Raw genomic sequence first — 13,417 nt, 5'->3', positions numbered from 1 at the left:
ATGATTTGCTATGGAAGGAGTTTCTCAGAGGATAGTGGTAAAATCACTAGCATTCAGCTCCCAGCTATCCGCTACTTTGCTTATTTCATTACTAAATGCGTTCTTGCTAGAAAGATTGGTGGTAAACTATCTATCCCGGATTTGGCTTTTCTAGCTGCGGCACTGCAAGGTAGTAGGACTTATAATTTGGGAGCATTGATAGCTTATAGACTTACTACTAACCGTGAGAAGGGTGGAATTTGTGGAGGTCTCATCGCCTCCCGTTTACTAGCTTTGCATAATGTAGAACCTCATCATCTTGATATTCCACTTTCTATAGAAAAGCTTGACATAGTCTCTATGATTAAACATGAATTTGTTTCTGCTTCATCTAATTTGGGTAACCTGCTTTACAAGATGACATTTTATAAGAAAGTCTGGAGAATAACTAAGAAAACTGAGAAACTGGTAAGATTACCCGCGCCTGTTCTATTTAACCTTGATTCCAGGGAGGATTGGTCGGTCACAGAAGGTGCACTGAATGCACACATAGAGGGAGGAGGCCATCATGCAAGAGACAACACGGAGGGGGCCGAGGAACACCTCGACTCATCATCCGATGCAGCAAGTTCCTCGCATCAACATGTTGGACATGTGGAGCCTCCACGCTTTTCTTCTGCACAGGAACCTTACTATGACTACGCCATGCATTATCCACCGGCGAGGAACAGCGACCCTCGATGGGATTGAACTCCACTTAGGCCAAAAGCCTAAGCTTGGGGGGAGGTATACCGGCATCACTCATTCTTTGCATATTATGATTGCTGGATACTTGTATATACTTGTTTTGTTCGTTTTAGTGGTTTTCTAATGAGAGGAAGATGATATTTGGGGAAGTGCTGCCTGAAAACAGATTCTGGACTGTTACCGAAAAAATTCTCAAAAATATCCAGAACAGTATTTTGCAAAGCCAATTTTTTTGCATGTTCCCCAGGTTGTTATCTAACTTTCATTAGTTGAACACTTTTCGATTTGAGCAGTGGAAGAATTTATTAAAAATCGAGTACTGTACTGCTGTCAAGTTTGACGAATTTCTGCTGCTTTGTGTTTATGTGAGTTTTCTAGTTTGCCATTTCTTGTTTTTGCTTTGTTTCTTTCCCAAAACACAAAAAGACCAAAAATATTTCTGTTGTTTCTCTTCACCATTTATTTTCTTTGATTTCTTGCATTTGTTTCGCTTTATTTGGTATTGCTAGTCTGCTATAAGAAAACCCAAAAAGATTTTGCTTTGTTTGCTTGTTTCCTTTTGTTCTTGTTCTCAAATTCAAAAACACCAAAAATATTTGATGTTCTTCTTTGGCTTGTAAAGTTCATCATGAGTTCAATGGTCTTCGGTGGCTGGAGCGTGGTTTTCATTTTATATTATCCAAGCTACACAAGTGAAAGGCAATAATGACGATTTACGACAATTGGATTGTGGTGAGAGGCTGGTATGAACTCTATTTGTTTTCATTTTTGTACATATACTCATCCATGTGAGCATGCTTAGTGGTTCATGTGAGGTATATGTTATTTGAGAAAGTCTAGTAGTTTATGATCTCTCATGTTTAGCTCCAATTTATTAATATGAGTAGCATGTCATGGATGTTTGCTTGCATTGTTTTATTCATAAGTAAGTATGGCATTGTGGTATCCTCCTCTCAATAATTCATTTATATCGACTTGGCACATGCTCACGCATGCATATGACTGAACAAAAGTCAATTAAGCCTCGATGATTTATATTGCTTCAGAGTTCTTGTATCACTTTTATGCCTCCGTTAATTTATTTTGCCGCAAGCATGATTATGACGATTCTTGCTCTCTTGATTTGTCGCTCCCTAGTCTATTGCTAGCCTTCACTTGTACTGAGCGGGAACGCTGCTCGTGCTTCCAAACACCTGAAAACCAAGTTGTTCCAAAGTGTCCACCATAAATACCTATGCATGGCATTTCAAACCATTCCAAGTAAATTCTCATGCGCTACCTTTAAAACCTTCAAAATGCTTCTCAATTTGTGTTTATGTTTCATAGCTCATGAGGAAGTATGTGGTGTTTAGCTTTCAACCTTGTCATTTACTTTTGACGGACTCTCATATGGACTAGTGGCACATCCGCTTATCCAATAATTTTGCAAAAAGAGCTGGCAATGGGATTCCCAGTCCCGAATTAATTAACTTAAATAGACACTCCTCCATGGTTTGTGATTGTTGGACGGCACCCGAAGGATTCGGTTAGCCATGGCTTGTGTAAGCAAAGGTTGGGGGGAGTGTCATCATCATAATAAAACTTAAATAAAAAGGCACTCCTTCATGGTATGTGATTGTTGGCAGGCACCCGAGGATTCGGTTAGCCATGGTTTGTGTAAGAAAGGTTGGAAGGAGTGCCACATAAACATGCAAATAATTCATGGGAGCCGCTCTTGGGAGTCTGGTTGGCAAGGTAGTTAGTGTACCCATTACTATTCGTTGACAACAACAAACACCTCTCAAAATAATTTTACTCCTGATTTCAAAAATGAAAAGCTCTAGCGCATGTTAATCCCTGCTTCCCTCTGTGAAGGGTCAATCTTTTACTTTTGTGTTGTGTCTCCATTCTTTCTTTGAGCACTATCTTGAGAGCACAACTGTCATTCTTAGTATAATATGCTTGTCTCAAAATATGATTGATTGTGGTATAACTTTGATGCTTTTATCTTTGACAATCACTACTTCTAGTCTTTCTATGAACTCCAGAGGTGCCTGGGCCTTTATCATACTCTCTTATGAACATTGCAATCCTGCTTATATACATGATTCATGATGCTTATTATTAATTGTTGGTACCTCTCCATGATTGACATAGCTGTTAGATGATCTTATTTGCATGTATCTCATTATGAACTGCTTAAGTATTAGCTATAGCATGAGAATATATACATCATATGAGCAAATGTGTTCGTGAAAGTTCTTTTATCGCTCAGTTGTTAACTGAATTGCTTGAGGACAAGCAATAAGCTAAGCTTGGGGGGAGTTGATACGTCCAAAACGTATCTACTTTCCCGAACACTTTTGCTATTGTTTTGCCTCTAATTTGTGTATTTTGGATGCAACTAACACGGACTAACACTGTTTTCAGCAGAACTACTCTGGTGTCTCGTTTTTGTGCAGAAATCCAACTTTCAGGAAAATCCTCGGAATTTATGCAGAAGGCCCTATTTTCCCAGAATACTGACGGAGCCAGAAGGACAAATCAGGTGGAGGCCCGAGGGCCCCACACCATAGGGCGGCGCGGCCCAGGGGGGGCCCGCGCGGCCATGTGGTGTGGCCCCCTCGGCCGGCCTCCGACGCCCTCCTTCGGACTATATATTGCCTTCGACCTAAAAACGCACGGGGGAAAAGTCGAATTCGCCAGAAACCCTCCAGAACGCCGCCACATCGCGAAACTCCGTCTCGGGAGCCAGAAGTCTCCGTTCTGGCACTCCGCCAGGACGGGGAATTGGAGGAGATCATCGCCATCATCACCGCCAACGCCTCTCCATCAACCAGCCATGCTTCCCCCATCCATGTGTGAGTAATTCCCCCGCTGTAGGCCGAAGGGGATGGTAGGGATTGGATGAGATTGGTCATGTAATAGCATAAGATTGTTAGGGCATAGTGCCTAGTGTCCGTAATTGGTACTTAGATGATATTGTTGCAACTTATTATGCTTAATGCTTGTCACTAGGGCCCGAGTGCCATGATCTCAGATCTGAACATGTTATTGTTTCATCATGATATTCATTGTTTATTGATCTTACCTGCAAGTTGTATACACATGTCGCTGTCCGGAACCGATGGCCCCGAATTGACAGAAATCGGGACAACCGGAGGGGATGGTAGTGATGTGAGGATCACATGTGTTCACGGAGTGTTAATGCTTTGCTCCGGTACTCTATTAAAAGGAGTACCTTAATATCCAGTAGATTCCCTTGAGGCCCGGCTGCCACCGGCTGGTAGGACAAAAGATGTTGTGCAAGTTTCTCATTGCGAGCACGTACGACTATAATTGGAACACATGCCTATTGATTGCTTTGTACTTGGACACCGTTTTATTATTATCTGCAAATGCCCTGCTATGATTGTTACATGAGTTTCTCTCATCCATGCAACGCCCGTCATCCGTCCCCGTGCCTACAGTATTTTAATCCTGCTGTTTACTAAAATCACTACTGCTGTCTTTGTTACTCTGCTGCTGTAATTTCACTACTGCTACTGCTATAAAACTGTTACTACTGATAAACTCTTGCGAGCAAGTCTGTTTCCAGGTGCAGCTGAATTGACAACTCCGCTGTTAAGGCTTCCAAGTGTTCTTTGTCTCCCCTTGTGTCGAATCAATAAATTGGGTTATACTACCCTCGAAGACTGCTGCGATCCCCTATACTTGTGGGGCATCAGGAGTCAAGAAGCATGTTGAAGGTTGATGGCGGCGGAGTGTAGTGCGGCGCAACACCAGGGATTCCGGTGCCAACGTGGAACCTGCACAACACAACCAAAGTACTTTGCCCCAACTTAACTGTGAGGTTGTCAATCTCACCGGCTTGCTGTAACAAAGGATTAGATGTATAGTGTGGATGATGATGTTTGCAGAAAACAGTAGAACAAGTATTGCAGTAGATTGTATTTGATGTAAAAGAATGGACCGGGGCCCACAGTTCACTAGTGGTGTCTCTCCAATAAGAAATAGCATGTTGGGTGAACAAATTACAGTTGGGCAATTGACAAATAAAGATGACATTACAATGCACATACATGTTATGATGAGTAGTGTGAGATTTAATTGGGTATTACGACAAAGTACATAGACCGCTATCCAGCATGCATCTATGCCTAAAAAGTCCACCTTCAGGTTATCATCCGAACCCCTTCCAGTATTAAGTTGCAAACAACAGACAATTGCATTAAGTATGGTGCGTAATGTAATCAACAAATACATCCTTAGACATAGCATTGATGTTTTATCCCTAGTGGCAACAGCACATCCACAACCTTAGAACTTTCTATCACTGTCCCAGATTTAATGGAGGCATGAACCCACTATCGAGCATAAAAACTCCCTCTTGGAGTTACAAGTAACGACTTGGCCAGAGCCTCTACTAGCAACGGAGAGCATGCAAGATCATAAACAACACATAGATGATAGATTGATAATCAACATAACATAGCATTCAATATTCATCAGATCCCAACAAACGCAACATGTAGCATTACAAATAGATGATCTTGATCATGTTAGGCAGCTCACAAGATCCAACAATGATAGCACAATGAGGAGAAGACGACCATCTAGCTACTGCTATGGACCCATAGTCCAGGGGTGAACTACTCACACATCACTCCGGAGGCGAACATGGCGGTGAAAAGTCCTCCGGGAGATGATTCCCCTCTCCGGCAGGGTGCCGGAGGCGATCTCCTGAATCCCCCGAGATGGGATTGGCGGCGGCGGCGTCTCTGGAAGGTTTTCCGTATCGTGGCTCTCGGTACTGGGGTATTCGCGACGAAGACTTTAAGTAGGCGGAAGGGCGGAGTCGGAGGGCTGACGAGGGGGCCACACGCTAGGGCCGCGCGGGCCCCCCTTGGGCCGCACCGCCCTAGTGTGGCGGTGCCTCGTCGCCCCACTTCGTTTCCCTTTCGGTGTTCTGGAAGCTTCATGGAAAAATAAGCCCCTGGGCGTTGATTTCGTCCAATTCCGAGAATATTTCCTTACTAGGATTTCTGAAACCAAAAACAGCAGAAAACAGCAGCTGGCTCTTCGGCATCTTGTTAATAGGTTAGTGCCGGAAAATGCATAAATATGACATAAAGTATGTATAAAACATGTAGGTATTGTCATAAAACAAGCATGGAACATAAGAAACTAGCTGAGTGCCCGCGCTTTGCAGCGGATCATTCACACACTTCATCTCCCTATCATTTTGAACATATTGTTAAGAAAAATCTGCAAATTCAAGTTTTTTCCAAAAATAAAACGATAATTAGTGTAGAAAATTGAATGTGCTCGATGGCAGAATTATACCATAAATTGACACTAATCATGGCGGACACCCAATATATAACTCTGTGGCGCACTGTTATTTACGTGGTAGAGGCAGAGCGTAGCTTAACGCCGGTGATCCTACGACAATATGCATGTGCAATTAACATTGCTCCGGATTCTATAAAAAATAATACTCCCTCGGTACCCATACTGTAATAAGTGTCTAGTATTTAGTTTAAATTTGAGTTAATTTAAACTAAAACCTAACATGTATTATTGATTGGAGGGAGTAATATTCTAATTCTTTATTCAACCACGTCGAAGCTTTGCAGTTCCGCGATTATACATGCAAAATCTTTGTTCATTTGCAAACAGTTTGAAGTTAAAAGAAAAACACAAGCTAACACCCCTACGAGCAAGTCGATCTCTGTCTTACCGTGTACATAGACCATAGTAGTCATTATACAGGACAACTGGATATCAATCACGTCCATGGATATCTCCATGTAAACCACCAACCAACGGCGAGATCATGATGCCATCAAGCTGTTACCATTTGACACGTTGTTGCTTGTCATACTTCCCCCGATGATCTACCAGTTGTTTCACATTGATGCCATGATGGCCCGCGAGCACAGGCCTCCCTGGCCAGAACTCTCGCCATCTTAACCAGTTAACGCACCTCACTTCCAAGATCACGGACTGCTTCGACATCGCCTTGGAGAGGTAGTCAGACGATGTTCACCCATGTGTCGGGTTCATCGAAACGGAGTACGTTGACGACGCCGCCGACATGCGGTCGCCATGGATAGCTAGTCAGACGTTGTTCACCCATGTGTCAGGTTCGTTGAAACGGAGTATGTTGACGGCGATGCCGACATGCGCCAGCTCGCCTACTATGTCAAGCACGACACTAAAGCCTTCCTGTTGTTGGTGATGGAACTCGATCTGCATAGCGGCCAGCGCGGCCAACACGCGCATTAGGTTTTGCTGGCCATGGTGAGCCGCCGGCGGCTCGTAAAGCATCCTGTCGCCGTCCTCATACGGTTTCAGTCACATCTCGTCCTTGTAGTAGTTATAACGCTCGTTGTTGTCATCCGCCCAAACGCCGCCGGATCACACGTTTGTTATCGCTCGTCACGGCGAGCTGTCGCGGGCGTGGCCTCCTTGAGCAAACCTGACGTTGTCCTCCTCTAGTTCCAATCCAGCCACCCACCTCCTCCTTGTATTAGTCATCATGGCACGGATTGTCGATAGCCATGGTGAGCCGTCAGGCGGTGTGCCTAGTGGAGCAGCCCAACTTCGCCACTAAATAAAATATTACTTTGTGTTTTGTGTTCAATATGTACAATTTAATTTTGTAATGTCAAAAGAAAATATTGCACCAAAATTTCTCATAAAATGAAATTACATGAAGTGCAATTTCAGTCCACAAGAACGAGATCAGTTTCAAGTATGAAGTGCAATTTCAATTCCAGCATGCATGTCATTATGTAGTTGTTCTTCTTCATACCATGATTGTACTCACCCGCCCAGTCTTTCGCTTTGAGGGTCACCGTCTCGACTCGCCGGCCGGCTCGTTGGTTTCTGTCGTGCAGAGCCGCCTCCGCTCCACGCAGAATCTCAACTTCAGGATCAGGAGGTCTCCGACATTTCAGAATTAGGCAGTTACCGGCCAGCCGGATTGTACGTATACGATGCGTATGTTTGTTGGGAATGAATTATAAGTAACCAAGTACAGCCAGTAGCGTTAGCTAAGATGCTTGGACCATCAGTCCATCACAACACTCGTATAGTTTCTTTTATGTAAACGATAAATAAACCTAGGTATGGCGGCTGCCAACCACGCCAGATAGCTGGCTCCGCCCCTGCTTGTGGCACGAGACTCTCCTATAGTAGTTCTATTAGAGTTCAACCAGAACTCGGCTACCGTTCAGCTCGGGAGATCGGGAAGCCTACGGCAAGAAACCAACGCTACCAATGAAGCAAGAAAACCACGACCAAAGGAAAAGAAGATTCAAATGGGCTAGTGTGTGGACTTTGGGCCATACTATTGCAATTTAATAGTAAATGCCCATGTGTGACACCAGGCAGTCACCTATTGCAATTTAATAGTAAAGATTATCGATACGTTGGAGACGTATCACTGGTAGAGATAGCGTCCTTCATGGGAGCCGTTCTTTGAAAGTCTGTTTCACAAGGGGGTTAGAGTGTCCACTAACATTCGTTGACAACAACAAACACCTCTCAAAACTTTACTTTTATGCTCTCTATATGATTTCAAAACTTGAAAAGCTCTAGCACATGATTTAATCCCTGCTTCCCTCTGCGAAGGGCCTTTCTTTTACTTTATGTTGAGTCAGTTTACCTACTTCTTTCTATCTTAGAAGCAAATACTTGTGTCAACTGTGTGAATTGATTCTTACATGCTTGCTTATTGCACTCATCATATTACTTTGTGTTGATAATTATCCATGAGATATACATGTTGAAAGTTGAAAGCAACTGCTGAAACTTAAATCTTCCTTTGTGTTGCTTCAAAACCTTCTATTAAGAATCTATTACTTTATGAGTTAACTCTTATGCAAGACTTTTTGATGCTTGTATTGAAAGTACTATTCATGAAAAATCTTTGCTATATGATTCAGTTGTTTAGTCATTATCTATTTGTTGGTAAACTATAGACCATTGCTTTGAGTCACTTCATTCATCTCATATGCTTTACTATAGTAGTGATCAAGATTATGTTGGTAGCATGTCACTTCAGAAATTATTCTTTTTATCGTTTACCTACTCGAGGGCAAGTAGGAACTAAGCTTGGGGATGCTTGATACGTCTCCAACTTATCTATAATTTCTGATGTTTCATGCTTATGTTATACCAATTGCCACATGTTTTATATACACTTTATATCATTTTTATTTTCCGGGACTAACCTATTAACAAGATGCCGAAGTGTCAGTTCCTATTTTCTGCTGTTTTTGGTTTCAGAAATTCTACACAGGAAATATTCTCGGAATTGCGCTAAACAAAAGGCCACATCCCTATTTTTCCAGAAGCTTCACGGAGTCCGAAGGAGAGACGAAGGGGGGCCACGAGCTGGCCACACCATAGGGGGGCGCGGCCCACCCCTCTGTCGCGCCGCCAGGTGGGGAGCCCACCTCGGGACCCCTTCGAGGCCGCCCTTCCGCCTATATATTCTCCCAGATGCAAAAACCCTAAAAAAGATCGGTCTTCTGCTACGAAAAGTTACGTAGCCGCTGCCATCGCGAAGCCAAGTTCGGGGGACAGAAGTATCTGTTCCGGCACGCCGCCGGGACGGGGAAGTGCCCCCGGAATCCATCTCCATCGACTCCATCGCCATCTTCATCGCCGTTGCTGACTCCCATGATGAGGAGGGAGTAGTTCTCCCCCGAGGCTGAGGGCTCTACCGGTAGCTATGTGGTTCATATCTCTCTCCCATTGTGTGATCTTTATGTGATCATGAGCTTTGTAATCTAGTTGAATATGTAGATGTTACTCTTGTCTATTATGCACTCTAGAGGTTAATTTAATATGAACTCCGGATTCACTCTCCACGGTGTGATGGTGATAGTGTGCGCATCGTGTGTGATTCCTTTATGACGTTGTGGAGCTTGTTTACTCCGGCTTGAGGTGTGCTTTTGCAGCCCTACACAATGAATGGTGTTTGTTATCCAACAAGAGAGTGTTTGAGAGTAGCATTTATTTATTCAATTATGTGATCATTGTTGAGAGTGTCCACTAGTGAAAGTATGATCCCTAGGCCTTGTTTCTAAGCATTGAAACACCGTTTCCAACAAGTTCTGCTACATGTTCGCTTGCTGCCATTTTTATTTCAGATTGCAATTACTACTTATAATCATCCATATTACTTGTATTTCACTATCTCTTCGCCGAACTAGTACGTGCACCTATACATCTGACAAGTGTATTAGGTGTGTTGGGGACACAAGAGACTTCTTGTATCTTAATTGCAGGGTTGCTTGAGAGGGATATCTTTGACCTCTACCTCCCTGAGTTCGATAAACGTTGGGTGATTCACTTAAGGGAAACTTGCTGCTGTTCTACAAACCTCTGCTCTTGGAGGCCCAACACTGTCTACAGGAATAGAAGCGTGCATAGACATCAGGAGTGCGGAAGCTTCTCCTAGGAGTGGAATCACAACAGCCCTTCGTTGGCTGTCGTTCAAGATGGTCGTTGGACGACCGCTCCCACCCTCATCGTCGGCATCGGTTCTTCCCGGTCGGCGTTTGCAGGTGAAATCAAACCTCTAAGCTTCTATGTCGATTTGGAGCCCCCTCACGTCTAGTATAGTTGACTCCCGACACCTCGCCCCAAGTGGCCATGTCCCCGGTGGCGTTGTTCTTGACTGCATCGTGGCTTGAAGAAGCAGTGGCATTGCAGCTAGACCCAATTGCATTTCATGTATGAGTTTCAAGGTCCCTAGTGCAAAAAATATGGACATATTTGTAATTTTCCTCTCCCTCTACTAGTACTCCTTGTAATTTTTCTACTATTTAATGCAAGCTTCTACGTCCCATTGGGACTGCCCCTGGTTCAGAAATAAATACTATGCAAGGATGCATAGCAAGAACAGCAAGAAAAGTGCTAAAATTCTTCTCTCTCAAATCCCACCAAAGTAACAAATGCTATGGAGGAACTAGAGAGGAAGAACAACGGTGGAAGTCAACCAATAACTCCAAGATATAGATCCAAGGGGTTCCCCTCACTTAGAGCAGGATTTGTTTGGTTGGGATTGTAGATCTAACTCTCATCTTTCATAGCCCTAAAAAAGATAAAACAGTCGTAGAAGGGAAGAGAGAGGAAGCAGGATCAAGAGGGTGAGCAATGGAGGCAAAAAATGTGCTCAAGAACCCTAGAAAGCTGTTCGGGAAGAATCCCCTTTTATAGAAAAGCAAATCTGATCGTTGGGGGAATCACGAGCAAAGTCGGCGCTAGGGCCGGTCAAACCAGCTCCCACGCCAGCCTTCCCGGTCCCTAGGCCAGTGCACCAGCTCCCGCACTAGAATTCCCGCAAGAACCGCACTGAATAGATCCCAACAAGCGTTCTGTTACGGTCCGGCGAACGACTCGATGATAACCGTACAATCCGGCGCATGGAACGGTGGTGGTCTGGTAGACTAGATTTGCCGCCGACAGAAAATTGAGAAAACAAAAACAAGGATAACTTTAGTGTTAGGACTTCGATTTTAGCAAACTTGGACTTTTGAAAATCTAAGAACAAGATATATGCAGTAGAGAATATATAAAACCCAAGAAGGATCAAGAACTTGAGTACCAAAAGAGGGAGATGTGAAACCTCCCATAGTGAAGAACCGATGAAACCTCAAATATCATAAACGCAATTGAAGATGCATGTGAATTCCATTTTTTGATGAACTTCGGCTTGTTGAGAAGCTAGAAATAAGATTAAGAATCTCACACATAGAAATACCAAGAATCAATAAGAATAATGTGTTGCAAAGTATGCAATGGATTGAGCCCCTAAGATAACGTGATCAAGTTTTCCAACCGAAAACCCCTCTTGATAGTGCGGCTATCAATCCTATAACCCGATCTCCAAACAACTAACTTGAGAAAGTTACAAGAAAAACCTACAAAGGACATACCTTTTCCTTGAGCACCCCGCTTGATCTTGATGAAAACGCTTCAAGCTCCATTCAAGCTAGAATGCTTCACTTGATCAATGCTTTTTCATGAAGACTCACAATTTCTCCCCCATACACCACTATGGAATAGCTTCATGGAAGCGCATCTTCACATGTCCATTATTCCCAATTGGACGATAAGCTTCAAGCATAAGATTTTCTCGAGATGCTCATAGCAAGATATTTAACCCACATAGACAACAAAAACACACATATGTGATGTGTTAGTTCACAAAGCATAATTGACAAAGCTTACCCCACCACACAAAATCACATGATCCAAAGTGGTACAATCTTTATGCTTCATGTATTGACCAACTTGAATTCAATCTTCACTCTTAGTCTTGGTCAACCTTATATCTCCTCATGCTCTATTATAATATCTTGATAAGAAACTCTTCACTTGATTGTAGTCTCTAAACCTTGGCCAGTTATATCTCAACTCATGAGTATACCATGGCACCGACATAAAGCCATATCTTGAATCATTCTCTTGTTATCAACCTCTCAAGATCTTGATCATATAATATTCTTCACTTCAAATCGATGACCTTGATGCTAATACTCAAGGTATATTTTTATCTTCATGGACTCCACACTTAAAACCAACACATGTCCTACAATAATTAAATGTGTAATATTCATTCATATAAACCTAATAAAAATATTATTCCATAGGTGTTATCATTAATTACCAAAACCACACATATGGAAAAAATACCCTTACACCGGGCATTGGTCTCTTCAATCTCAAGCATGTTTTTGTTTGTACATCATAATAATATAGTAGTTCTTCATTAATTCTCCTTCGGGCATGTTCTGTCTTCCTTCTTCTCATTCGACATCCCCTTCTCGGCATACAATGCCTTCAATGTCTCTTGCAGTTAAAGTGTTCAAGCATCAAACTTCATGTCTTGCTTTTTTCCTTGTGCCCTCTTGGCCGACCCGCACGACAGTTAGGTGTGTCACAATCTAGATTGATCATCGTCGATTCCTTGGAGCTCTTGCTTTCAATCAATGTCTTCTTAGAGGCATCGTAGCTATCTTGCCACTTGGAACATTCTTTGAGGTTCGTCTAACAATGTGTGAAGATAAAAGGTTTACCCCGTTGCCGTTCTTGAAATACTACAAAAAAAAAAATCATCCCTTTAGATGTGCGTGAGAATCAATAAGACAAAACCACACAAGTTCATAGAAACATATATTCATTTGGGGACAAGAGGTGAAATTTACCATGTCCTTGATGCCAACTCCCCTCACGGACCATTTGAGCACATGATTGTACGCTCCACAAATTAAAACTTGTTTCATTTTGCTTCGATAAATGCCCACCTCTTTTGAATGTATAATTTGATTGACTGCTCTCAATGGGTTTGGGCCTAAAGCATCTGGGTTCATGAAAGAAGTCACCGACTCTCTCTTCCAATTTACTCTTCTCGTTTGCTCAACATCACACATTGGATCTTGTTCAATTGGCATCCATGCCTCACGTACCATCTTGTTCTCAAGATATGTGTATGCTTGCGTCATTTTGCTTTGCCGTTTTTGGACACTTGCTTGCCACAAAATGGGTAGTCGTTAGGCTACACTTCGTTTTACCGTGGAGCGGCGATGTCCGCGTTCGATATGCCCTCCGAACCGCTCTGTTCTGCGGAGCCGAGCACGAGGAGTTCCGTTTACCTTTTACGTTTCGGACAGTGTTGGAGTTAGAGACT

This window comes from Lolium perenne, chromosome 3 (assembly GCF_019359855.2).
Source record: "Lolium perenne isolate Kyuss_39 chromosome 3, Kyuss_2.0, whole genome shotgun sequence".
NCBI lineage: Eukaryota > Viridiplantae > Streptophyta > Magnoliopsida > Poales > Poaceae > Lolium > Lolium perenne.
Note: the sequence above shows the minus strand (reverse complement) of the source record.